Here is a 25,574-nt window from a genome sequence, read left to right as displayed (position 1 = left end):
GAGTGATAACATTTTCATGTCCATCACATTGCATGTGTGTGTGTGTGCGCGCATGTGTGTGTGTGTCTCTCTCTATATATATGTCTCCTACATGTGTCTGAAAAGGCCTAGAAGTAATTAAAAACTCCAGGAGAATGAGCACATCTAATACCTAGCTCTTGGCCACTAAATAGTGGGAACCAAGGTTCCCTGGAAAATGGCTGGTTCCAGAGCTGAGGCTGGAAAGGTACAAGATGCACCTGGGCAATTTGTACCAGAAAGTAAAGACTAACTCAAGAATGATGAAGATCTGTCAACAAAACACAGGCACCATCTTGAAGAGGCTCAACATGGCCAAATACGCGGTATTTCAGCAACAAAATAAATAATGACAGCAACAAATTATAACCCACTGAACGAAATAGAGATCCATGAGTCCATGCTAATATAAATAAAGAAATTGAGGGAAATGGAAGGATCTGCCTTAAAGTAGAATGACCACTAGCAATAATTATGAAGGATTGATAAAATTAAAGAAACACTATTTGGCAGTCATAAAAGGAATGACTAAGGCAAGGATCATCAATGGATGCTAAAACTAGCAAGTAAAACATTAAGGAGGAACGAGGTATTTAGGCAGTGTCAAAACATCTCCCTACAGTCAACTGTACTTCAATTTAAAAAAGTATCTCTCCCTAAAATGCTTATTGCTTATCAAGTAAGTATAAAATACTATTTATCTTTACAGTGGAGAAACCTGGTCAGACGTTCTCTCACGACGTGCTAAAAGAATGAGGGTATCTTTTTTATCATCTCTAGTAATGGGACTAATCCACATTGACATGATGCATTGGAAAGAATAGAGCATCGCTTTTGTGGTAGTCCTGCCACGAAGTTCATAAAGTGAATGAAAGCCACGAGGAAGTATCAGATGAACCCCAAATGAAGGACAGAGTAACTGGCCTGTGCTCTTAAAACACATCCCATCACAGTCACAAAATACGAGGAAAGACAGAGGAAGTCAGTGGTGGGTTAGAGCCAGCCGAAAGTGGCTCAGATCCCCTCTAGAGAATCATTTGTGTACACCTCTCCCCAACTCGGCATTTCAGCGATAGTGACATGAAGTTGGTAACCTGAAATTGGCCAGGATGGAAATATTGATGCCATAAAAACTGGCAGCCACTACAAATCAGGGCTCCTTTTTTCTCCCAGTGAGCCTGCGTAGCAGCATATCGCTGGAACCTTACCGCACTGACTAATGAGATGTGGCCACAAATGCAACATGTGATCCTGGGTTTGATCCCAACAATAAAGGACATGATTGGGGCTATTGGAGAAATTGGAACAAGCCTTGGGAATTAGATGGAAGTACTGTATCAGAGTTTATTTCCTGATTTTGATGACTATACTATAGTTATACAGGAGAATGTCCTTGTATACATTCAAGTATGGGGGAATAAGGAAACAGCCTATCTGCAACTTACTCTCAAAGGTTCAAAAAAGCCTCTACGTACAAATATAAATGGAAAGAAAGAATGTCAGGGCAAATATGGTCAAATATCACGTCAGGGGATTAGGGAATTGGGTAAAGGCTCTTTGGGAGTTCTTTGTACTATTCTTGCCACCTTTCTGTAAATTTGAAATTATTTCCAGGAAACTTCTTAAGGAATTGTATTTTAATCAAATGCTGTTAAGTCAAACTGTTAAGTCAAACCCCTCCTTTGCTTGTGGGTGGGCTGGGGGCTCAGCCCCTTTCACATTCAGCAAGGTCAGAGAAACACGAAAGGGGAGGGGAGACACGAGGTTAACACACTTTCACTCGTGATGCTGTGGGACTAAAGGCAATCTCTGCTGGGCTCTGCTCCTTCTTCCTGCACCTGCAGAGAACTGGTGAAGCTTTTTCTCTCTTCAGAAACTTGAGAATTTGTGGATGTGGGAAGACTATTACTTTACAGCTGTGACAATCAGGATGAGAATGTAATTATAAGAAGAGCTTTTTATGGGAAATACTTTGGTTGGTTGCAAGCAAAATAGGTATTGGATATATATATTGGTAGTATAATGTTCTGAACCCTCACTACTAGGTATTAAATGTTTCTCAAAATGCTAAGAATTCAGGGGCACCTGGGTGGCTCAGTCAGTTAAGCATCCACCTTTGGCTTAGGGTCCTAGGATCGAGTCCCTCACCGGGCTCCTTGCTCACCTGGGATCCTGCTTCTCCCTCTCCCTCTGTCCCTTACCCCTCTTGTGTTCTCTCTCTCAAATAAATAAAATAGTTTCTTTAGTGCTAAGAATTCATTTGTGTAGAAAATTAAGCACTGAACCTCTCGTAAATCAATCCTAAATGTAAAAACTAATGAACAGGGATCACATGGTGAGCAATGGTTTTTATTTCAGAACTACCCCTTTTTCCTTTCTTCCTTCCTTTCTTGAGCAGCAAACAAGCACCGTGTGTAGGTGAGGTCTTCTCAAGCAGATTCAGTGCTCCCTGAGGTAGGGACCATGGCTTAGGCTTCTTTTGCCTCCTATCACACTTACCGGCAGCACCAGCCTTTTCCATGGGTGAGCGGGTTGCTTGATGAAACAACAGCAGGTACTGCTAATGCTGAAAAAGACAGCGTGTCCCTCTCAGACAATAATCTGAACCATCACCATAGCTGATCTGAGAGTCGGGATGGAATCAGGCCCTGACAGGGAGCCTCCATTGTTCCAATGGGAATAAAGATCTTCACCTCTTCCTTAGTTATAAAGCAATTTATAATAGAAGGTGGGACGCGAGGGGCTGGCTGTGAACTCATTTAGCAACATTTTTCTCTTGAGCTGCTCAGATTTGCCAAATGCTCTCAACCTGACATCTTACAGGGCCCTGTCGTGTTTCTCTTTAGGGAAGAGTAACAATGCCAATCAGGAGTTTCTATGCCTGTTCACTTGATGCCAGTCAAGTTCCATCTCTATGGTGAGTTCTTAAAGTACCAAAGAAGAAAGCTCAGAGTCGGCCACCCTGTAAGGGCAGTTATAGGAACACCACCTATCTCCTGCAGGGATGGAGCAGGGCCTGGTGGCCTCTGATGCCAGCAGCGCCTTTTCCCAGCCTGTGCGCTGGATGTGGACAACCAGCGGGCCTTGGGCTTGACTATTAAGGGTAATATTGCTAGCAAAAACAGACTCCCGCTAGCATAGTATGTGAACTATTCTAAACTCATAAATACATATATTAAATCAACTTACTTTTTTTCTTTTTTTTTTTTTTTTTTTTTTTTTTTTTAAATTTTTTTTTAATTTTTATTTATTTATGATAGTCACACACAGAGAGAGAGAGAGAGAGAGAGGCAGAGACACAGGCAGAGGGAGAAGCAGGCTCCATGCACCGGGAGCCCGATGTGGGATTCGATCCCGGGTCTCCAGGATCGCGCCCTGGGCCAAAGGCAGGCGCCAAACCGCTGCGCCACCCAGGGATCCCAACTTACTTTTTTTCAATCTTTAAAATGCTTTTCTCCACATTTTGGCAACTCCCTAGTGACATTGCAACTGAGATGCTTTTGTAAATAAATGGGCCTTCACATAAATGTTGCTCAGGGAGCAGGAGAAGCATTTTGCACTCTTAGCTGCTTCCACTTCCCCACCAAAATATTGTACTCAAATTGACCAACAATTAAAAATTTTACTTGAGGTAAAATTCATATTTAGTAAAATCATCAATTAATATTTTTAAATTGTTTTAATTATATTAAATAAATACAACAAAAGGGATAAATCCAGGCATATTGGATTTTATCTTCTAAAATACCATTATTTAGTCATCTCAAGACCCCCTATTCCCTCAAAATTCATACATATTAGCCAGTAGCTTTTGGTAAATACAGTGTACAGTAAATTATTGCTTTATGTAAACAAAAAAGCAGACACTGTGGAGTATAACCCTTTCAGTGCACCCTAGAGATTTAACTTTAAATGTTTAATCAGATGTTTTACACATATTCCTCATGTGTCTAGGTTTTTAAAAATTCCGATATTAAAATGGTTCCTCTCTCCCACCCTTTTGTAGCTGGTGATGTTTAGTAACCATTTAAAGCAACTTTTAATTACATACTGCCAATCAAAATCTTGGCACCGTGGGCTATGTTTTAGTCTCAGGGAAGACACCAGTCTTTAATTACTGGTGCATTGTTTCTAATTCCACTTCCAAAGCATATCCTCATCTGGAGTGACAAGATGTAAGAAAAAAAAAAAAAACAACACCCCTTACATTTCACATTTTGCACTTACAGTCTAAACTGCACAGGACACAATGGTAATCAGACTATATTGTTTCAATCCTATACATAACAGTAGTGGGAGACAGGGGTCCTAATGGAAAGAATTAATCATGGGCTTTATTGATATTCATGAAGGGGGGATGTTCCCACTTCAGAGTGACATCCTTTTGAGGAAGCCCGGCTTCTGGCTGTGAAACCCATTCCCATGTGATTTCTTTCTAACAAGCCAGAAAGCTGCTTTAATCTTTAAACATGAAGCATCGTGCTTATAGTATCAAAGGTAGACAAGTTCTCCTACTGAGGTTCAAAAGCAGATAATAAGAAGAACCTGGCTGCTAATGTCAGGCTGATGTCAGTTCTGAAATCGTTTTTCACTTGATTGAGCCATTTTGTCCTTAGAATCACTTTGTTCTGTTCAGCTGAATTTCCTCCAGCCCCTAAGAGTGAGCAGCACAACCAGTGCTTTCCAGGAGGGGCTTCTCATCAGTGGTGAGAGCCCCTGTGCCATAGATGTGTTATTTCCTATCCAAACTCACGCAACCTGGGGATGGCCAAGCAGTTCCTCTTCACGCAGCCCTAGACTCACCCCTTCTAGCTGCCTCACAGGTGCTGACACCTCTTGGTCTGATGTGGGGGGAAACTCTCCACTCCCAGCAGGCAAAGGCCCCAGGATGCCAGACTTTTTGCCCAAAAGGGCCACCACGATGCTGGGTTGCAACAGAGGCTTTCCTGATTCACCTGTATGATGCGAGGAGCCCATATAGAGTATCCCACCAAAAATGAATTTAAGGAAAACAGAGAAAACAACACTCAAATTGAAGTTCCATTATTCAAAGGCAAAGCTGAGACAAAAGAAAGTCAAATAAATACATGCCTCCACAGACCGTTAGCATCTGACATTTCTGCAAACTCACAACAGCAGAGGTAAGAGATGATACAGTCTGTGGTGTGAGCATAATCAAAGTTTTGGGGAGTCCCAAAACTTCTCAGTCTCAGACTTACCTTAATTTCTTTAGTAATTAACCAAACACTTAGCCCGAGACTGTCCTTCAGAACCAGTTTCAGACCACAGTGCGTTCCTCAAGTGAGTCAGATCCCGGCCCAACTGTGGATCCCCTCCGTCCCCTCCTCATATTCCTTCACCAGCCTGTTTGTATTATTTGCCTAGGGCTGCTACCCCAAATCACCACAAAAGGGTGGCTTCAAACAGCAGAAATTCATTCACTCATAGTTCTGGAGGCCCGATGTCCAAAATCAAGGTGTTGGCGGGGCCATGCTCCCTCCAGAGGCTCAGGAAGCAAATTCCTTGCTTCTCCAGCTTCTAGTGGCTACTGACATTCCTTGGCTGTGTCTTCTGCATCACTGTAAGCTCTGGCTCTGTGGCGACCTTGCCTTCTCCTTCTCCTCCTCCTCCTCCTCCCCTTTCTTCTTCTTCTTCTTCTTCTTCTTCTTCTTCTTCTTCTTCTTCTTCTTCTTCTTCTTCTTCTTCTTCTTCTTCTTCTTCTTCTTCTTCTTCTTCTTTACCTTGCCTTCTCTTCTTATCTGTGTCATATCTCCCTCTGTCTCCCTCTTAAAAGGATGCAAATTATTGCATTTAATGCAGATAATCCAGGATCTCCCCATCTCAGGCTTCTTAATCTAATCCCATCTGCAAGTTTTAATTTAAAACAATTTTTTTTTTTTTTACCATATAGGTAACATTCATAAAGTCTACTACTGAGACAATAGTATCTTTTGGGGGGCCATTACTCAGCCTACCACACTGTCGCTGATTGCTAAAACATGACTTTTCTATCACTTAAAGGCAGAGATTGGCCAAGAGAAGAAAGCTGAGTAGTATATCCCAGCTTGGGACACTTCATAGAGAGCACCTCAGGCTCCTGGGCTCTTTCTGGTTTAAACTAGCCAATAAGACAAGATACTCAGTTTCTAGTTTCTAGTCAGGTTGAGAGCTTCCAAATAATAGAAGTAAAGTATAGAAAGTTTTTCAAGGGCAGCCCCGGTGGCGCAGCAGTTTAACGCCGCCTGCGGCCTGGGGTGTGATCCTGGAGACCCAGGATCAAGTCCCATGTCGGGTTCCCTGCATGGAGCCTGCTTCTCCCTCTGCCTCTCTCTCTCTCTATGAATAAATAAATAAAATCTTTAAAAAAAAAAAAAAAAAGAAAGAAATTTTTTCAAGCTACCTTAAAACTCTTCTTAGGTGGATCTATAAAGAGCTATTTAAATTTGGCCTGTGTTTGATTCAAACCAACCAGCCAAACTCAAAAAGTCCCAGGCATCGTCCACATCCGAAGATTCTAGGGAAAGTATACCGCATCCTTTCATCATCTCTCAGGTAACCTGTTGTTGTGAGCAAATTGTTAGTTGTATCGGGATTCAATAGCCTTTCAAGGGGCTGGCTCCAAAGCTGGTGGCATTTTAATGTTTATTTTTATTTTTTTAAAGATTTTATTTATTTATTCATGAGAGACACAGAGAGAGAAGCAGAGACATAGGCAGAGGGGGAACCAGAGACCCCCCTCGGGAGCCTGATGCAGGACTGGATCCCAGATCCCGGGATCATGCCCTAAGCTGAAGGCAGACAGACGCTCAACCACTAAGCCACCCAGGCACACCATTTTAATGTTTAGATTGGGCCTGTGAGTCTTAAACGGTGTGTAGCATGACCTTAACCTAAAATCCATTCTGACCTAACTCACCCTGCTTGCTGGCTGGCCCATGCCAACCAAATCTCCTGGATAATGATGCAGTGTTGGCCTTTGCTTCGGTTGGGTACACACATTTAGCTTATTTAATCAAGAGCAGCAATGCAGCAAAGCAACTTGGAAAAGAAGAAACACCAGAGCTCGGTTCCAGCGTTGGATTTAATGGAAGTGCGTGAGTAATGAGAAAGGCAATATGTGAACAATAAAAGCAAGGAACCAAAAAACCTGGCCAGGAAGCTGGTGAGACTTTGAAAACTTTACCTATAAACTTGAAAGCCTGCCTGTTTCACTTGTAACCTAGCTTTGCTGTGAACTGCTTAGCAGTAAGATCTACTCTGTATTAACTCTGAATACAGTCATATTGCAAAATGGCCAATAATAATGACGTCCCTGAGCTGCTAATTGATTGTGAAATGCTTTAAGGGCTTTATGACAGCAGGAAAGTAGTTAGTTATTATTAGATCATGCAATTCATTAACTTTTAAGGGCAAACAAAACTTCAATGGCAAGTGTTTCTACATAGCTCCTGTGAGAAAAGAGACTTGTCAGGCCACTGTTCTCTGCTATTAGCAATGTCACTCCTCCTCAGAATGGAATTTGCATATTTTGTCACAATATGAAGCTTTCTTATAAATATTTTTGGGAGCAGAGAGATAAGTGTGCTAATTTAGATGGGATGCTTCATCTAAAATATAATTTGGCCATCATATCTAATAATCAGCACTCAGATGTAAATGTTTTTTTAATTGTATTGCATATTGTAGAGTTGGCAGCAAAAAAAGGAAGTCATGAATTGGACACCATTGGAAGCCCATTAAAGAAATTCCACATCTGCAAAGAAAAAAGGTTAAAAGCTATAAGGTTAGTTTAAAGGGAAATATTTAAATGACCCTTACACAATAATTTTCCTATGTGAATTAATATTGATACCACCCTTAAAAACAATAAAAAAATATCGATACCATCCTATTTTCTGTTCCCCAAAACATCTTTTCAATGAAAAGTACAATATTTTCCTCTGAAAACCACCTGCCCACAGCTATAAGCTAGCTATTGCTCTAAACAGGCTCACTAAAAATTAGGAAACCACAAATTGAAAAGGGTTCCTGAGAAACAAACCTAGAAATTCAAGCTTTTGGTCCGTGGTTCATGATCCCACTAATTAGATAGAAAGTTTGCTGAAAGTGTTCATATTACATCTATTAGGGAATTATCTGAATTCTTTCATTGCCAGGGATGGCTACCCAACTCCACCATCCAAAGCTAGGGGATGTATTGGATTCTATAGCCAATGAAAGGGTAAGGATGGAGCTGGTCTTAGGGATACCCATATTCAGGGACTCAGATGCTCTAGGGACTCTCTGTCTCTGCTCCTTTCTGTATTTTGGCTTTATCCACCTTATTGCAAGTGGAATTTCTCCACATGGCAAGGGACATGACACAGGCTGCTCTGGACTTACAGCCTTCTAGCTTAATGGTCCTAAAGGAAGGAGAACTTCTCTCTCCCAGATGTCATTGAAACTTTCAGGAAAGGGCTTAGCCTGAGCTACCTGACTATGCATGGATCAATCTACACAAACAGGGGAATGATAGATTATAACTGCTCCTGCCTAAGCCAAGTGCTTATAATATTCCCATGATTAGTAGGGCAAGGTCTGTTTATTTAAACATAAGTAAATAGATAAGTAATAACGAGGGTGGATAGTATAGCTACAGCCATAGCTTCAAATACTAAGGAAATTGTTGTGAGGTGAGTACCATCCCCCACGTCCCCCCCCCCCAGTTCGTACTCACTGCATTTCCTGTGCACACGTGTGCACACACATGCACACAGTGGCCACCCCAAACAGACATCCCTACATTGCAGTGGTCTTTGACATCAGACAGAACAGGGTTCAGTCAGAGGGGAAAAAGCATCTTCTTGGACAACGCCCCCCTCAGAATTCATATGTTGAAGTCCTCACCCCCAGTACCTAAGAATGTGTCTATATTAAGAGATAGGGCCTTTGAAGAGGTCATTAAGTTAAAATAAGTTCACTAGGATAGGCCTAAATCTAATCTGACTGGTGTCCTTATAAGAAGAGGAGGCTTTGGGCACAGGCCATGGGGAAAAGCCTGGAACAGAACCTTCCCTCACGGCCCTCAGTAGGAACCAACCTTGCTGCCACTTTGATCTCAGACTCCAAGTTTCCAGAACCAAGAGAAAATAAATTTCTTCTACTAAACCATGTGTGGTATTTTATTATGGCAGCGCTGGCAAACAGGTACATCTCTACATAGTCACCCCTCTCACCAGCAAATGACCTTCTTTCACCCTTTCCAAGGGAAGAAGAACCCATGCAATAGGCAGTTCTTGCACAGTAACCAGTAAGCATCAGCCATTGTGTGCAAGCATGGGAGCTCCAAGGGGAAGTGATATAAGAGTGTATTCTTTTTTCTTGATCCCCCACCTATCCAGGAATAGCAAATTCAAGACATGTGTATACATGTCATTACACCCCAGCTCTCATGACTATGACCAAGATTTATCATCAACCATCCTAATGAGCCCAGATTAACTGCCTCAGGATCTTTTTTTATTGCATTCCTCCAGGAAATCACTCCAAATAAGTCAAAATTGCCACCTGAGGTTAAATTTACTTACCCTGTGTGGAAGAAGCTGTTTATTGTCCACCCAATATCAAACTGTCTTACTGGGACAGCCATGTTTTTATTCAATAAAGCAATATTTTTCACCTCCACCAATACTTCCCAATGAAATATAATGGGAGATAGTGATAGGAAGACTTCTCAGAAGGACAGTTGGCTAGGGTGTGCTATTTTGCCTCCCTCCTTCATCCTTCCTGCTTTCTGGAATGACACTGTGATGTCTGGGACTTCAGCAGCCACTTTGGCTTATGAGTCCCCAATGAGAATAGAAGCTAACACTAAGGATGAAAGAAGAGAAAGAAGGAATCTGCTCTCTTGATGATTGTAGATGTTCCATATCAACCTTAACCTTAGATTGTCTACATTCAGAATCTTGTATGTTTAAACTACTGTTATTTTGGTTTTCTTGTTACATGCTGATCTAAAATGATGATCTTGATCTAAAATGATGGTACTTTAGAGGTTTTTTTTTTTTTAAGATTCTATTTATTTATTCATGAGAGACACAGAGAATGAGGCAGAGACATAGGCAGAAGGAGAATCAGGTTCCCTACGGGGAGCCCGATGTGGGACTTGATCCCAGGACCCCAGGATCACGACCTGAGCCAAAAGCAGGCATTTAACCATTAAGCCACCTGGTACCCCTATTTTAGAAGTATTGTAGAATGGCTTACTTGACACCAGTGATCAACTTCTTATTTGTGTCCTTCTATTGTAAAGGCTTGAAACCTAAATATATAAATACCTACTTCCCTTCCTTGCAGTTAGGAAAACCATATGAAATATAAGCCAGTTCTGACCATTAAAATCAAAGAAGCCTGCTGGTGATTTTTGGAAAAGACTCCCTTTTTCTTCCTCTTTTTACCTGGAATGCAGACCTGTGACTGAGTGGCTCAGTAGCCATCTGGTGATCATAAGGCAACAAGCATGAGAACAACAGATGCCAACGAGCTAGAAATGGCAGAGTAGAAATATGGGAAGGGCCTGGGTCACCTATGGCATTGAGCAACTACACAAGCCCTGGACTGCTTATTTCTGCATTTTTTGTTATGTAAAAATAAATGAACCTTATTTGTTTAAGCTGGTTTTCTGTTATTTGTTGCTGAACATGTTGCCGGCACTGTCTCTACCCAACCCTTTGGTCCTCAGTTAAGGTAACACCTCCATTGGAATCACCCCAAGCCTGGTGAATATTTTTGTTTCCTCGGGCAGCCAAAACACATTGCCACAAACTGACTTAAAACAACATAAACTTATTCTTTCACAGTTCAAGAGGCCTGAAGTCCACAATCAAAATGTCAGTAGAGTTGATTGATTCTCCATTGATTTTTCAAGAGGCTCTGAAGGAGAAACTATCCCTTGTGCACTTCTCCTAACTTCCAGCTACTTCCAGCAATCCTGGGTGTTCCTTAGCTATAGCTGGTTCACTCCAATCTCTGCCTGTGCTCACATGCCCTTCTTTCCTGTGTGTGCATCTTTGTCTCTTCTCCTCTTCTTAAAAGAACACCAGCCATTGGATAGGGGGCCCACCCTTTATATCTGCAAACACTCTACTTCCAAATAGGATTATATTCATAGGTACTGGAGGTGAGGATTTTAACCCCTTTTGGTGGGGACACAGTTCTACCTACTACTGTGGGTAGTTTGTTTTTTTTTTTTTTTAAGATTTTATTTATTTATTCATGAGAGACAGAGAGAGGCAGAGGCACAGGCAGAGGGAGAAGTAGGCTCCTTGCCCGGAGCCTGATGTGGGACTTGATCCAGGATCCCAGGATCATGTCCTGAGCCGAAGGCAGATGCTCACCCACTGAGCCACCCAGGTGCCCCTGGACTCCCTCCTATTACTCGCTTTGGGACCTATAATATTACATTAGCACATATGGCACTCAACCTATTATTTTAGAGAGAGCCTTAAACTGGGACTTTGGACCAGGTTCTAATTTCAGGCATCTCACTAATCATTTTAATGCCCTGCGAAGTGATTTAGCTCTTCAGTGACTCGAGTTCTTTATCATAAACACCTGCTCTGTAAAACATCTGCTCTGTCCACAAGCTTGATAAGAAAATTCACTGAGATAATATAGATGACACAACCTTGAAAAACAAAGATTTTCAAGGAGTAAGTCCTCCTGGACTTCTTCTCCTTCAACAGCATCATCATCATTCATCTCTGGCTTTCCAATGTCTAAGGATTAAAAGGAAAGTAGGAATGAGTTTGGGTAGGTGGAATTAGTAAGTTGAGGCAAGCAGGGGCTTAACACATTTTCTGCTTGGAGCTGTCCCCAAAAGCAGAGCAGGTCAGGGGAAGAGCAAGTAAAGAGAAACAGAGAGAGTGGCTGGACCAGGGTTGAGTCTGAGGGAAACGGTCCTGGGTTGGAAGGCTGACGGCTGTGACCGCAAAGACAATCTGCATTCTCCAAACTATATCTCTCATTCTGACCTGGATCTCACAGCCTTGTCACCATTCTTTAGAGGTTCTGAAAATATATCTTTTTAAAAATATAAGAAAGAAATTGGAGCACCTGGGTGGCTCAGTCAGTTAAATATCTGACTCTTGATTTCAGCTCAGGTCTTGATCTCAATCAAGGTCATGAGATTGAGCCCCACATCAGACTCCGCACTGGGCATGAAGCCCATTTAAGATTCTCTCCTGTCTCTTTCTGTGCCTCCCCCCTCCCTCTAAAGAGAGAGAGAGAAAGAGAGAGAAAGAGAAACATATAGCAATTTAATAAAAGCACATGTTGCCCCTACCCATATTTAACACAGATTAATATTTTGCCGTCTTTAATCTAAATTCTTTTTTAGAAGTAAAGCATAAAAATAGAACTGAATCCCCCTACATATAAAATCCCATTTCCTTTCTCTTTTCCATTCTTTTGAACATTGTGTGTATCCTCCTTGCATGTTTTGAAGCTTTTCTCCAAATGTAGATAGCTATATTAAAACATGTTCAATGTCAGCATGCTTTGTTGGCTTATTTGGTAGAGGATGCAACTTTATTTATTTATTTATTTATTTATTTATTTATTTATTTATTTATTTAGAGAGAGTGGGTGCACACGTGGGTAGAGCAGAGAGTGGGGAAGGCCAGAAGGAGAGAGAGAGGGAATCTTAAGAAGGCTCCATGCCCAGTGCAGAGTGTGACATAGGGTTTGATCTTAGGATCCTGAGATCATGACCTGAGCCAAAATCAAGAGTCAGCCGCTTACCAACTGAGCCACACAGGCACCCTGAGCATGTGCCTCTTTGTCTCTGGGTTGTGTGTTCCAGCCTCACATTGAGTATAGAGATTACTTAAAGTGAAATCTTTAAAGAGATGTTCGATGTCATTTCCTACATTTAAAAGTTCATAGAAAGGATCATTCTGTACACACCCTCCTGCCCTTGTTTTCACTCACCATGATTTTGAGATTTATCCATGTTGCTACATAGAAATTTGGTTTACTCATTTCAACTGCTAAATATTTTTGCATTATACGAATAAACCACAGTTTATTTTTCCTACTCCCCTACTAAGGAACAATTAGGCTGTTTCTAATCTTTTATATCATAACCAATGCGTCAGTGAACAACTTTTCGCATTCCTCCTCATGCCTATGTATGAGTTTCTCTAGATCTACCCATAACCCAAATTGCTGGGTTATAGGTATATGCATTTTCAACCTTACAGATGCTGACTGTTAATGTCACTTGAATTAATCATTTTCTTCAAGAAGGTTTGAACTTTAGTGTCTTATTTAAGAAATTCTTCTCAAAACTTATAGTCCTAGAAATGGTCACGTATTTTTTTTTTACCTGTTTGCATTTAGGCCTTTAGTCTACCTGAAATTTATTTTTGTGTCGGATACGAAGTCAAGATCTAATTTTGTGCTTTTCCATATAAGTGACTGGTTGTCCACAGCCATTCTTGGCAGCATCCATTCTTTTTCCAGTGGTTTGTACTTTATCCTGTGGCATAATCATTCTTTTGTATGGGTGGTGCTCACCCTGAGCTCCTTATTCTGTTCCAATTGTCTTCTTTGACATTAATACCACATTTTAAAGTTAATGTAGCTTTATAATAAGTCTTAATAACTACATAACAAGTTCCCTTCTAAATTCTTCAAAGTTCTCTTGACTTTTCTAGGTTAAGTGCCTTCTTTTTTTTTCTTTTTCTTTTTCTTTTTCTTTTTTTTTTTTTTGAGAGAGAGAGAGGGAGAAAGAGCATGCAAGTAGGGGGTGGGGAAGGAAGGGCAGAGGAAGAGAGAGAATCTTAAGCAGGCTCTCCACTCAGCAAGGAGCCTGATGTGGGGCTCAATCTCATGCCCCTGAGATCACGACCTGAGCCAAAATCAGGAGACAGACACGTAACTGACTGAGCCACCCTGACGCCCCACCAAATGTCTTCTTAAGAAAAATTTTAACTGGTTGAGCCAAGTCTGACAACTTCAAAGAATAACATATTTGATGGAATAAGTTTAACTGAAAAGCCATTATACATCTGGTCACTGAGCAAAAGGCAGGCTTAGAAAGAGTCTCAGCATGAGAGGCCTTCAGATAGGGAACAGGGGTGTGACTGGCATGGCAGAGGCAGATGCAGAGCTGGGTGGGGGCACTGCAGTGAGCTGGGACATGCGGTAGGAGCAGAGGTGCAAAGAGAGGCAGCAAGCCCCCCTTCAGCATCCTGCATAGCTTGCTGCGAAGACCCCTTGCTGCGAAGTCTCCAAACCTCCGTTTCCCAATATGTAAGGTAGGTATAACAAAACCACCCTTTCAGAGCTGTTTTTTAGACTATGGAGGCAATGCATGCTACAGCATGCCTAGCACACATTAAGGAGGTGTGGAGGGCATAATAACTATACTCGTCATCCTTACTTCTCATCAGCTTTACTCAGAGTCCACTCAGTAATACTGACATTCTTCAATTTTTGGGAATACGTTTTTAAGCATCAGTTCAGGATGCATTTTACCATCATGGCAGATGTCCCCATAGATGGCTACCACCACCTCCTTCCCACCCTAACTGTGCAAACCACTGCTCTCACCAAGACATGGGGTCAGTTTCCCTTTCCTTATGATTTCCCCCAAATCCTTGGGTGGCTTTGTCTCTTGCTTTGACCAACAGCATGTGGTGGCCGTGATACTCCTGGGCCTAGTCTTAAGGGTGTGAGAGGCCTGGCACTCTGAGTTTACACTCTCGGACCCCAGCAGCCATGTGAGAAGGACTCTGGAAGTGGGGAGGACCTGAGGGATGAGCCCCCTGTGGAGAGACAGCTGACATGGAGAACAGAGGCACCAACCCCCTAGACAGGTGAGGGGGGCCTTTGTGGACTTTCTGGCCCTGTCCATCCACCAGCTGGAAAATAAGGAATCATTGTCCTAAAACACTAATTTGGGGGGCTTTTGTTACCCAGCAGAAGATAACAATCATAGGCACAACCACTTAAATATGACAGTTGTATTCCCCAAAACTAGCTGAAAAGCCTGGTTAATCCCTAAACTGGACACACTTTACAATGAGAAAGAGTAGAAAATTCTACCTACTGATCCAGGATGGCTAGAAAATTCAAGAGGGCCCTTTATATTGGCATGCTAATGAAGACCAGGGCTTCCCAGCACCATCAGACAAGCCAGAAAAGTATTCATCATCTACCCTAATCCCTATTCATTCCCCTAGGGCCATCGGCTTTTTAAAAAGAAGAGAGAATCTTTAAAAAAAAAAAAAAAGAAAGAAAGAAAAAAAGAAAAAGAAAGAAAGAAAAAAAAAAAAAGAACCCTTCAGTTCCAATCACTTTTCAAACTTAGGCAGAATGACTTTCACAGCTTCAGTCAAGTTTGTCAAAAAGTAATTTTCTACCTAATTTACTTTCACAGGATGAAGACCTTCTCAGAGGCCGGAGGAAAAAATCCCTTTATGCCAACAAGGGTGAGAATGGAACTAGATTTCTTCCAAGTTTCCCTTCCTTTTGTCCCCTCTGCTGCAGGTGTCAGGGATCCTGAGGACAGGCCCTGGTCACCCCCAGCAGGTGGCCGGCGTGCTGGAAGCAGGAGGAGTGCTTCCCAACTACCACCACCACAAAGGGGCTAGGATCCTACTTTGATTCTCTGCCATCACTGATCTGTGAGCCCTGGAGTCATGGTCAATTGGAAACAGAAATCCTGGTTTCTTGGGAGCTGTTATACAGCCCAAAGTGTGAACAAATCCAGTGTGGCTTCTTGTTTACACAGGGGTCAAATGGACATGGGCCGTGCTGAAAACCAATTTTGACTTCAGCTATACTCAGGAATTTACGAGTATATGCCACCAGAGATAAAAATCTCCTCAGAAAAGGAAAACAGGCAGGTAAATTACTATGGCTTTCTGAGTGATCAGTAGGGTTTTTTTGCTTTCTGATTTCTGATTTCTTTTTTAAACGAGCTGCTCCTTTGCCTCATTATTTCCATATATAAATGAGAGCTCCTTTTATTAGTGAATGGCCCTAAAGAGTGACACCGTTTCCCAGCCCAGGCAACTCCGTGTGTGGAGTCCCTGCCCACGTCAGCACACCCCAACCTTTTCCTTTGTGTCCCAAATCCAATTGCAGGCTGTCATGAAACATTAGTGATTTTTAATTACAGAGTCTAATTACAGTGATAGAAATTATCATGCAGAGAACAATTTGGTGCATGCACCAGCACACTCAAACCTTTCCATTGTGATTCTGTTTGCATTTCTGGACTTACTCATAATTTATGTGCTGTGGGGAGAAGTTGAGAAGGTGGCCAGATCCCCCTTGCAACCTCTGAATTGAGATGCATGGAATATGAGCAGTTTTGACATAGTGGAGGAAGTAGGATCTTTGCCAGACCCTGAACTCACAGGGACCGTGGGGAAGCTTGCTAAATCCCCAGCTCAGAATTACCAGAGAGGAGAGTAGGAGAGAATAGCAGGGACAGGAGGGTGGGAAGGGCCTCCTCTACTACGTTTGGCAGCACCTATTATGGACTGTGCTAGGCACATTATGCATATACCCTTCACCAAGAATTTTTGCAACAGGCCCGGGAGCTGGGTGTTCCTAGCCCCGTGCTATGAGTGGTGACCTCCCTTCTACCACGAACACCCTCCTCCTGCACCTGCCTAGCTCCCTTCATCTGGTTACATTCCTCCTTTAGGACTGGCTGAAGCATTAACCACCTCCTCCACCACCTCCCCTTCCCTGTGTCTCGGAACTCTAGCTACAGCAGCCTGCATTTAACACTATTAAAGCCCTTATTATACGCTCAGTAGTAATTACTTGTTTACTTTTCTGTAAGCCTCTTCTAGACTCCTGGAGAGAGGAACTTGATCTTATTCATCTTTGCATTTCTCAGATTTAGCACAATGCCTGGCATGTGGTCTTGTGCTTGCTAGATGTTTATGGAACCGACCCAAGTGAATGGCCCGCAGGTACAGAGTTTGTAAGGGGTGGGTCTTCCACTCCAGTTCAGGTCCCCTTGATTCCAAAGCCTCGTCACCATACGCTCTACTCAGGGCTTTCCATTAAGGAGTCATAGTATGCAGAGCACTATTCCAGCACAAAAAAAAAAAAAAGAAGAAGAAGAAGAAAGAAAGAAAGAAAAGAAAAGAAAGAGAGGAAAACTCATTATCCAAGTTTAAATTGATGTTAGAGGTCATGGGGAATCTTCTGGCATTCTTGGAGATTGGGCATTCAGTGAGTCGTTGCTGGTGAGAACAAGGATTAGTCATTCATCGGAGCTGTGTAGGATGAATTGGCTGTTTGTGAAGATACCAGAGCAATTCTGCCCCCTTTCTAATCCTTCGGTGCCCCTAGGGGTCACTAGGACAGAAGGATGACAGCACCTCCTGCTGCTGCTTTCAGAGGCACCCAGAAAAATACGAACAAAACTGTGTCTCCCTGCCCCAACCCCAGAATTTATATGTTGAAGTCCTAACCCCCAGAACCTCAGAATGTATCTGGAGATGAGTTCTTTAAAGAGGTAATTAAGGGGCATCTGGGAGGCTCAGTGGCTGAGCATCTGCCTTCAGCTCAGGGCTTGATCCCAGGGTTCCAGGATCGAGTCCCGCATGGGGCTCCCTGCATGGAGCCTGCTTCTCCCTCTATGTCCCCGCCTCTTTCTGTGTCTTTCATGAATAAATAAATAAATCCTAAAAAAAAAAAAAAAAAAAAGAGGTAATTAAGTTAAAGTGAAGTCATTGGGGAAGGCCCAAATCCAATATGACTGGTGCCCTTGTAAGAAGAAATTGGGACACAGGTACAGAGGGAAGAGCATGTGAAGACACAGGGAGAAGCCAGCCATCTACAAGCCACGGAGAGAGGCCTCAGGAAAAAAATTCCTCCTTGAATCCCAGCCTCTAGAACTGTGAGAAAATACATTGCTGCTATTTAAAATCTGTGGTTCTTTCCGATAGCAAAGGTCTACTAGATAGCATCTAGCAGAAGTAAAAACTGAAAAACCTGAATTTTCCAAATCTGGCCAGGTATGCCAAGTAAGCAAATGATGGCCTTCAGGTGGTAGATGGCCACCTGGATGAGTCTGGTTTCCTCTGTACCGGGAAAGCACAAGAAAAAGGAACTTGGAGAGACTGACAAACCTCTGCATGATGATATAATGTTCTATCTTCATTGGGGGCAAGAGCATTTCAGTGGTCCATGTTGCAATTAGCAATGTTCTCTTTCTCCAATATGGAGTTAGATTGGGGTGTGTGTATATGTGTGTGTGTATAGTGTGCAAGTCCTAATAGCTACACCTAGTATCACTCAGGAGACTGAAGAAGCCCGTGTGCACCTCATTTCGGCCAAGAGAACTTGATGGGAGCAGTTAAAGTCCATCCCAAGCTTTTCTGTTGAATTTGAGACCAGATTGTGCAACTCAGACTTTGTGAAATGTACCAAAGGGGTTTCTGACTTCCAACTTTCTCAAGGGTCAGGGCACTGATCTTAGAGCCAGAAAAGTTCTAAGGGGAGAGAGCAGGATTTTTTTTTTTTTGGTAAATTTATTTTTTATCGGTGTTCAATTTGCCAACATATAGAATAACACCCAGTGCTCATCCCGTCAAGTGCCCCCCTCAGTGTCCGTCACACAGTCGCCCCCACTTCCTGCCCACCTCCCCTTCCCCTACCCCTAGTTCGTTTCCCAGAGTTAGGAAAGAGTCCCAGAGTCATGTTCTGTCTCCCTTTCTGATATTTCTCACTCATTTTTTGGGGAAAGAGCAGGATTATGCAAAAGGTGATGGTTTTGTGACTTGGGAGCTTTGAAGAAAAATGTGCTCCCCAGGAGGAATGCATTTCCCTTAGGGATAGAGATCACAGCTGGGAATTGGGATGCTCCTGAGCGGTCCCCTGTGAAGGAGTGGACTTCATTCATACTTTTCCATTGTCTTTCAGGATGGTCACTTAGCAGTTTTTCTTTAAGATTTTTTCCTTTATTTCCTTTTTAAAAAAGATTTTATTTATTTATTCATGAGAGACAGAGAGAGAGGCAGAGACACAGGCAGAGGGAGAAGCAGGTTCCCAGCCAGGAGCTTGAAGTGGGACTCGATCCCGGGACCTCAGGATCATGACCTGAGCCGAAGGCAGATGCTCAACCATTGAACCATCCAGGTGCCCCAAGATCTTTTTCTTTCATGCCTATTTATTATAATTCCCTGTAGTTATACTAGCTCTTTGGTAATGTCTGACACACCCACTCGTTGACCCTTGGGTGATGGTGCTGTGGGTAGGAAAGAGTTGGACAGTAGAGGGGTTGTGCATGCTGCCCACTAGTACCCCTCTGTGGATGCCCACACAAAGGGGGCAGCAAGCTATTGGGAGGACTGTACCTCAAGGGGACAGGCAGACAGCCCAGTGAGAGGTGACCCACACCAGGGCTGGGAAGCAGTGAGGAAGCCTGGGTGACATGGATGTGATGATCTGGGTGACTCGGGGGCATGAGTGGAAGGAAGTGGCCTTCAGCAGACGAACCTGGCTTTGGGGTTACTAGTGTGAGTTGTAGATGTGGGAAAAAGGAGTTGTTCTAACAAGCTTTTTCAAAAGTGGGCTTAAAAGTCCTCATAAAGTGATAATTAGCCTGAATTACTTTTATATGAATATTGCTTTTCATCTTGAACGGAAAGAGCTGGATTTAACGTGGATGGTTTCTCCTATAAGCCTGGCAGTCTGCAGCCTGGAGCTGTCAGGAGACAGCTCTATTTAGGAGGGAACAGAGACCCTCGAGGCATGTTTGCTCTCTAGGACTCGTGTGGGTAGCCATGGGCAGTCATAGGTGGTCAGTGGGGTCCATGGAAGCCCTCCAAATGAAGCCTATCTAGACTTGCTACCACGAGACACAAGGAGAGCAACTACTCCATACGCACCTGGGCAATCTCCACAGCCCTGGCCCTGACTGCTAGGGAATTCACAAAGATTTCTTCCGGCTCACACTGTCCAATTTTCTTTCCTCTTTCTACTGCAGCAAAACCTGAGTACTCTCATGTAATTCTGCCCCTCCATAATTATATTTTTTTGGTCCTCTATTTTCAGTAAAAAAGAGGTAAGTCCCTGGTAAACAAGTTAAGATCAGGAATATATTATTTTAATCGATTTTTTCAGGGCACAAAGGAGGACAGAAATAAGACCTCACTGTACAAAGGCTTTACTTACGAGAGTGCTTTTGTATCTATTAGCTCAAGGTCTTCATCACAATCCTCTGAGATAGGAAGGTCAGATATTACCTCCAATTAAAATTAAGGGGAGTGGGATTTGGAGAAATTGATTTGTCCAGGCCATATGGCTAGAAAGTGGTAATTGGACCTCAAACCAGCCCTGTGACTCCACATTCCACACTCTTTAATATCATATTGGCATTTCTTGAGCTTCTACTATATGCCAGGCTTCACACTGAGGAATGTGATTTATTGTCTCATTTAATTCTCCACAATTCCTGTGGTGAAAAAAATCTCCAACTCACCTCCAAATGTCTACATGCAAGGTGAGCAACATTTGAAGAGTGTGCCAGGATAGGTCCTCATCCAGAAGCTTCTCTTCTGATGGTTCAGGGAAAAGGAACAATGCTGATTATAGTGATTCCTAGGTTTTGGAAATCTCTTCTGGGCTCAGGATATTGAAGTTGACATGGAGTCAGTCCCTCACTTTGAGTCTAGACCAGTGCTGGCCAATAGAACTTTCAGTGATAATTGAAAGATCCTAAATCTACACTGTCCAATATATTAGCCACCAACCACATGTGGCTGTCAATGTGAAATGAAATGTGCCTAGTGTAACAAAACAACAAAATTTTAGATTTTTTTTTTTTAGTGTATATTGCTTTACATTTAAATGACCACACATGACTAATGGCTGCCATATTGGATGGCACAGGATTCTAGTTTATCAAACCAGGCAAACTTGAATTCAAATCCCATACCTGCCTGACTTAACTTCTCTGAACACCAGTACCTAAAATGGGCATAATAAGATGTACTTGGGGCACCTGGCTGACTCAGAAGGAAGAGCATGTAACTCTTGATCTTGGGGTCATGAGTTGGAGCCCTACAATAGGTGTAGAGATTACTTAAACAAACTTCAAAAAAAAGATCTGGGGCACCTGGGTGGCTCAAATGGTTAAGCATCTCCCTTGAGCTCAGGTCATGATCTCAGCCCCACATCAGGCTCTCTGCTCAGCAGGAAGTCTGCTTCTCCCTCCTTCCCTGCCTCTCCTCCCTGCTTGTGCTCTCTCACTCTGCTCTCTCTCTCTCAATAAATAAATAAATAAATAAATAAATAAATAAATAAATAAATAAAATCTTTAAAAAAATCTACTTAACAGAGATAATGGATGTGAAGGCCTAGCACCTAGTAGGCGCTTTTTATCTGTCACCATTGCATTCTCTTGGTTGTCTCTAATCCCTGGCAGACTGTAAACTCTATGAAGGCAGGGACTCTACCTTATTTACATATGCATCTCTAACAATTAGCACAGTATACATAGTAGGTGCTCAATAAATATTTCTTGAGATGAACTGAATAAGGAATAGGCAAGCTGTCCTGAAGCAAGGCCAATAAAAGGAGATTGGTACCCACTACCCCTTGTACTCTTAAGCATTTTTTCCTGAATTACACTTGGAGATATCACCATCTGCCTGTATTAGAAGATATTACCAGAAACAAGGAAAATTTGTGGTAGCGCTACTGTAAGGATGTAGTTGAAGATGTTGTTCACTGTGTTAAACTGAGATTTTACGAAGATGTTCAGAATAAATTTCTTTTGTAGACTATAACTACTTGAGTGGTAATATTCTGCTTTATCCCATGACATTCTCCTTAACGTGTAACAAGGAAGTTTTCATGTTTGCATTGGGTGCCAAAGGGTGTCTGAAATATCTAAAATTATAAGATAAACTTATTTTTAAACACTATGTTAGTTACATTTTTAGACAATAAATTGACTAATATGGCTTTGTGTTCAAATTAAATGCACCATAGAATATCAGATTGCTAATCTGAAGAAAATTATAATGAATACACTATTTTCCTGGTATTTTGAGACTTCTTTTGCCACTCTGTTCTATATTTATTGTATTTTTTTCAAGTTTAGAATTGGACCCACTGTTTAAAATTTAGAAGTATTTCATTCACAAAGGTACCCACAGAGGTTGAACATGTTATTTGAAAATGTAGCTGATATACTATAGGAAAATCAGCTTACTCTGCATTTCTGGACTTTGAACATCCTAAAGAAAGCTTATAACGAAATCTGATGTTCAGATTTTATCAGGGATTATTTTGTTGTGAAGAGCAGAATCCACCCAAGGTAACAAACTAAGAAGGGAAGTTTCTACAAGGATATATCCTACTAACATTGAGAACCATCTCTCTCCTGGAAGAGAGAATTCAATTAGCTCTGTGCAGCCAACACTTTGCCCACCCTGCTGCCTGATTTAATCAGCAGTGGCTGCAGAACCGGGCCCCACCACAGTTGACCACACAGCAGAGAGAAAGGGAAGAGGTGCTGCAGACTGGTTTATCCTTGAGTAACATCTCCTACAGAGTAATGTCTCTTTATATTTTAGAAGTCCTTATAACCTGTCTTAAACACTTTTAGGAAAAGATAGGAGAGAGAGGTGGTAAGAGAGGCCAAGTATGTTGGGGAAAAAACATACAATTACTGCTTATTTAACAAATGTTTTTTGAGGGTCTACACTACAAAATGGGATAAGAAATAGTTCTAGTAAACCCAGTGAAAATTTAGTCTTGGTGTCAACTCTGGCACAAGTCAAAGGTTGCCAACACCTGTTCTTCAGCTTTTATATTCTCAGACCCATATGATAAAAGTGGGTCAGAGTGATGACCCAGGCACACAAAGAGCTCTACCACCAGGAAAGATACATTTCTATGTCCATGGAACTGTTTGAGGGTGGGAAAATGAATTTATCCAGTTGGAAATAATTTTCAATAAATTTGGACAAAAGAGGCTTCATAACTAATTTTAAGTTAACCTTTTAATAAACAGAACATCCCACTCCCCCATCTAAGCCCCTAATGTAAAAGATCGACATCAGTAAAGTAGACAAGCAAAAAGGAACAACAGAAAAGAACCCCATGGAGGCAGATCATTTGGTAGCACACGTGATCTGATTAATTGCTGTCTGCATGATGTACAGGTACCTGTTAAACTATGTTATCTCAAAATAGGTAAACACCAAACTGAACCTACTGTTTTCATGCATCTGACTGAGGAACTTTGGGAAAATCTTACAGGGGACCACTGCATTGTAATTACAATGATGGTTAACATACCAGGTACTATGATGCTAGGCAATTAGTATATAATACCTTATGTAAATAAGATATGTGTATGTGTATATACACACACACACATATGTAGATCTTATGTATAATTCTGAGAAGTAAGGGTTATTATCACTCCCATTTTATAGATGAGAAAACTGGGTATCAAAGAACAAATAAAACCTTTTGATTACCCAACCCAATATGTTTTTTAAGAACTTTTTGTGGCCTACTAAGTCAATGTCTAAGAAGCAGAAAATAAAATTGAAAGTAAACTAGGTAATTTACTCAGTAGTTGTCCAGAGATCCCACCCAGATAATTCTGGCCCAGAAATGGGTTTTTGGAGGGCCTGAATTAGTCATTCCTCTAAGTGGGCTTTAATTTAAATCAGCAACAATCTCCACCCCAAATCATGCAGAGGTGAAAACCGCTTATAAAAATCCATAAGGAGTCTGACTCTTGAGTTCAGTTGTGGAAATAAGCCAAAAGGCTTTTTAACTTCAGCACACACATGGTGGGGAAGTATAATCATATTGAGTCAAGATCTAATCTGACAACAGGGAAGTCATCTACTAAAGGAAATCATTCAAAGATCACAGCAGAATTGCTTGTTAAAAGCAATCACAAACCATGGTGCAAATATTGATGTTTATTAACATTTTTATTATTGTCATTTTAAATGGATGGCTTAGCAGACTATTCATTTATCTGTTCCGGGGCTCTCCAACTTGTCTCTCATGAGTCGACCTTATACAATCAGTGAAATCAGACCATGCTGTAAAAATGGGCTGAGCAGCCCTGTGAGGGCTTCTTTACTACATCAATAGTCGGGAAATGCCATATCATTGGATGAGGAGAGTGTCATGTGAAGTGGCAGAAAAAGTGAAGTTGTCTTTGGCAAGAATATCAGATTAGGTAGTTTTGGAGCAACAGAAGCAAAAGCGTTTATGTTTTAAGCTTTGCTCTCACCAACCTGAGCGACACTCTGCTCTTCATTCCCTTTCACTTTCCAGTTGAGCTTTTCCTTCTCCTGGCCCTACAGAGCTCTTTTCCAGGCTCTTAAACAGAAGGAAACACCCCTGCATTTCTCTGCCCATCCGCTCCTGAGCGTGCATGCTCTTCTCCCTCTCTTCTCCTCACCACACAATATTGGCAGAACTTAGCATGACCTTATTCGCTGAGGTCTGGGCCGTAGGGAGGAAAGAGATCAGAGAGCTGGAAGCAAATGTCCCCCATGGAAGAGCGGATGGGCAGGCCGTTGTGGTGCACTCTGCAGCCCAGGCCCAGCTTGCAGCTCCAGTACCTTCCTCCCAACTTTACGTTCTCATGTTGGACACTCCCTAAAGCACAGTGCACTGTATTTGTGAGCAGCAGGCTGGGTCATAATGGACCAGCTACGACACTAGGGAAGTTCTCAAAAAAAAAAAAAAAAAAAAAAGTATAAAAGAGAAGATGTGAGTTTGTTTTTCGCGCAGGCTTAAAGGAGAATGGGATATTCTGAAAAGGGGTCTCACAGACTAGAACATTTAGAATGCATGTGAATATATAAGAAAGTGGTTGTAGTAGATGTCTCTGGGGAAAGGAATTGGGAAACAGTGGGCAGGGGAGGTATTGGGGAGGACTGGTTTCTCACTGTCCTTAAATCCTCTTATATAGTTTAGATTTTTTTGTCATGTGGGGTTTTTTCTTCTAAATAGATTTTAAAGGATTTTGAGGGCCACCCAGTTGAAGCTAAGATATTAAGCATGATATTTTAAAAAGATTTTATTTATTTATTTGAGAGAGATCGAGAGAGAGAGAAGCATAGAAGAGAGGGGCAGCGGGAGAGGGAGAAGCAGACTCCCCTCTGAGCAGGGAGCCCACACAGGGCTCTCAATTCCAGGACCAGGACCTCAGGATCATGACCTGAGCTGAAGGCAGACGCTTAACCCACTGAACCACCTAAGTGCCCCCTCTACCCACCCCACCCCACCCCACCCTCCACCCCGGCTCTGCTGGCATTATTTTTTTAAAAAGGGAAACCTTAACAACTAACTGTTCACCTGCCTCTCCCTAGACCGCCCTGAAGTCCTCTCGCATGGAGGTAGTGCATTTGCCCATGCCCCACATTTGTGTTCACAACTGGCCCAAGAGTGGGGGGCATTGAGACTAGTGTTCTTCATGTTGCTGCTAAGTCATTGCTTGTGTATCTTTAAATAAAAACTGCTCCTTCAAAGCTCTTGCACTCCAGGTATTTCAT

This window comes from Canis lupus, chromosome 21, assembly GCF_011100685.1.
Source record: "Canis lupus familiaris isolate Mischka breed German Shepherd chromosome 21, alternate assembly UU_Cfam_GSD_1.0, whole genome shotgun sequence".
In the NCBI taxonomy this organism is placed as follows: Eukaryota; Metazoa; Chordata; class Mammalia; order Carnivora; family Canidae; genus Canis; species Canis lupus.
The sequence above is the reverse complement of the archived record's forward strand: the minus strand, read 5'-3'. Positions refer to the sequence as shown.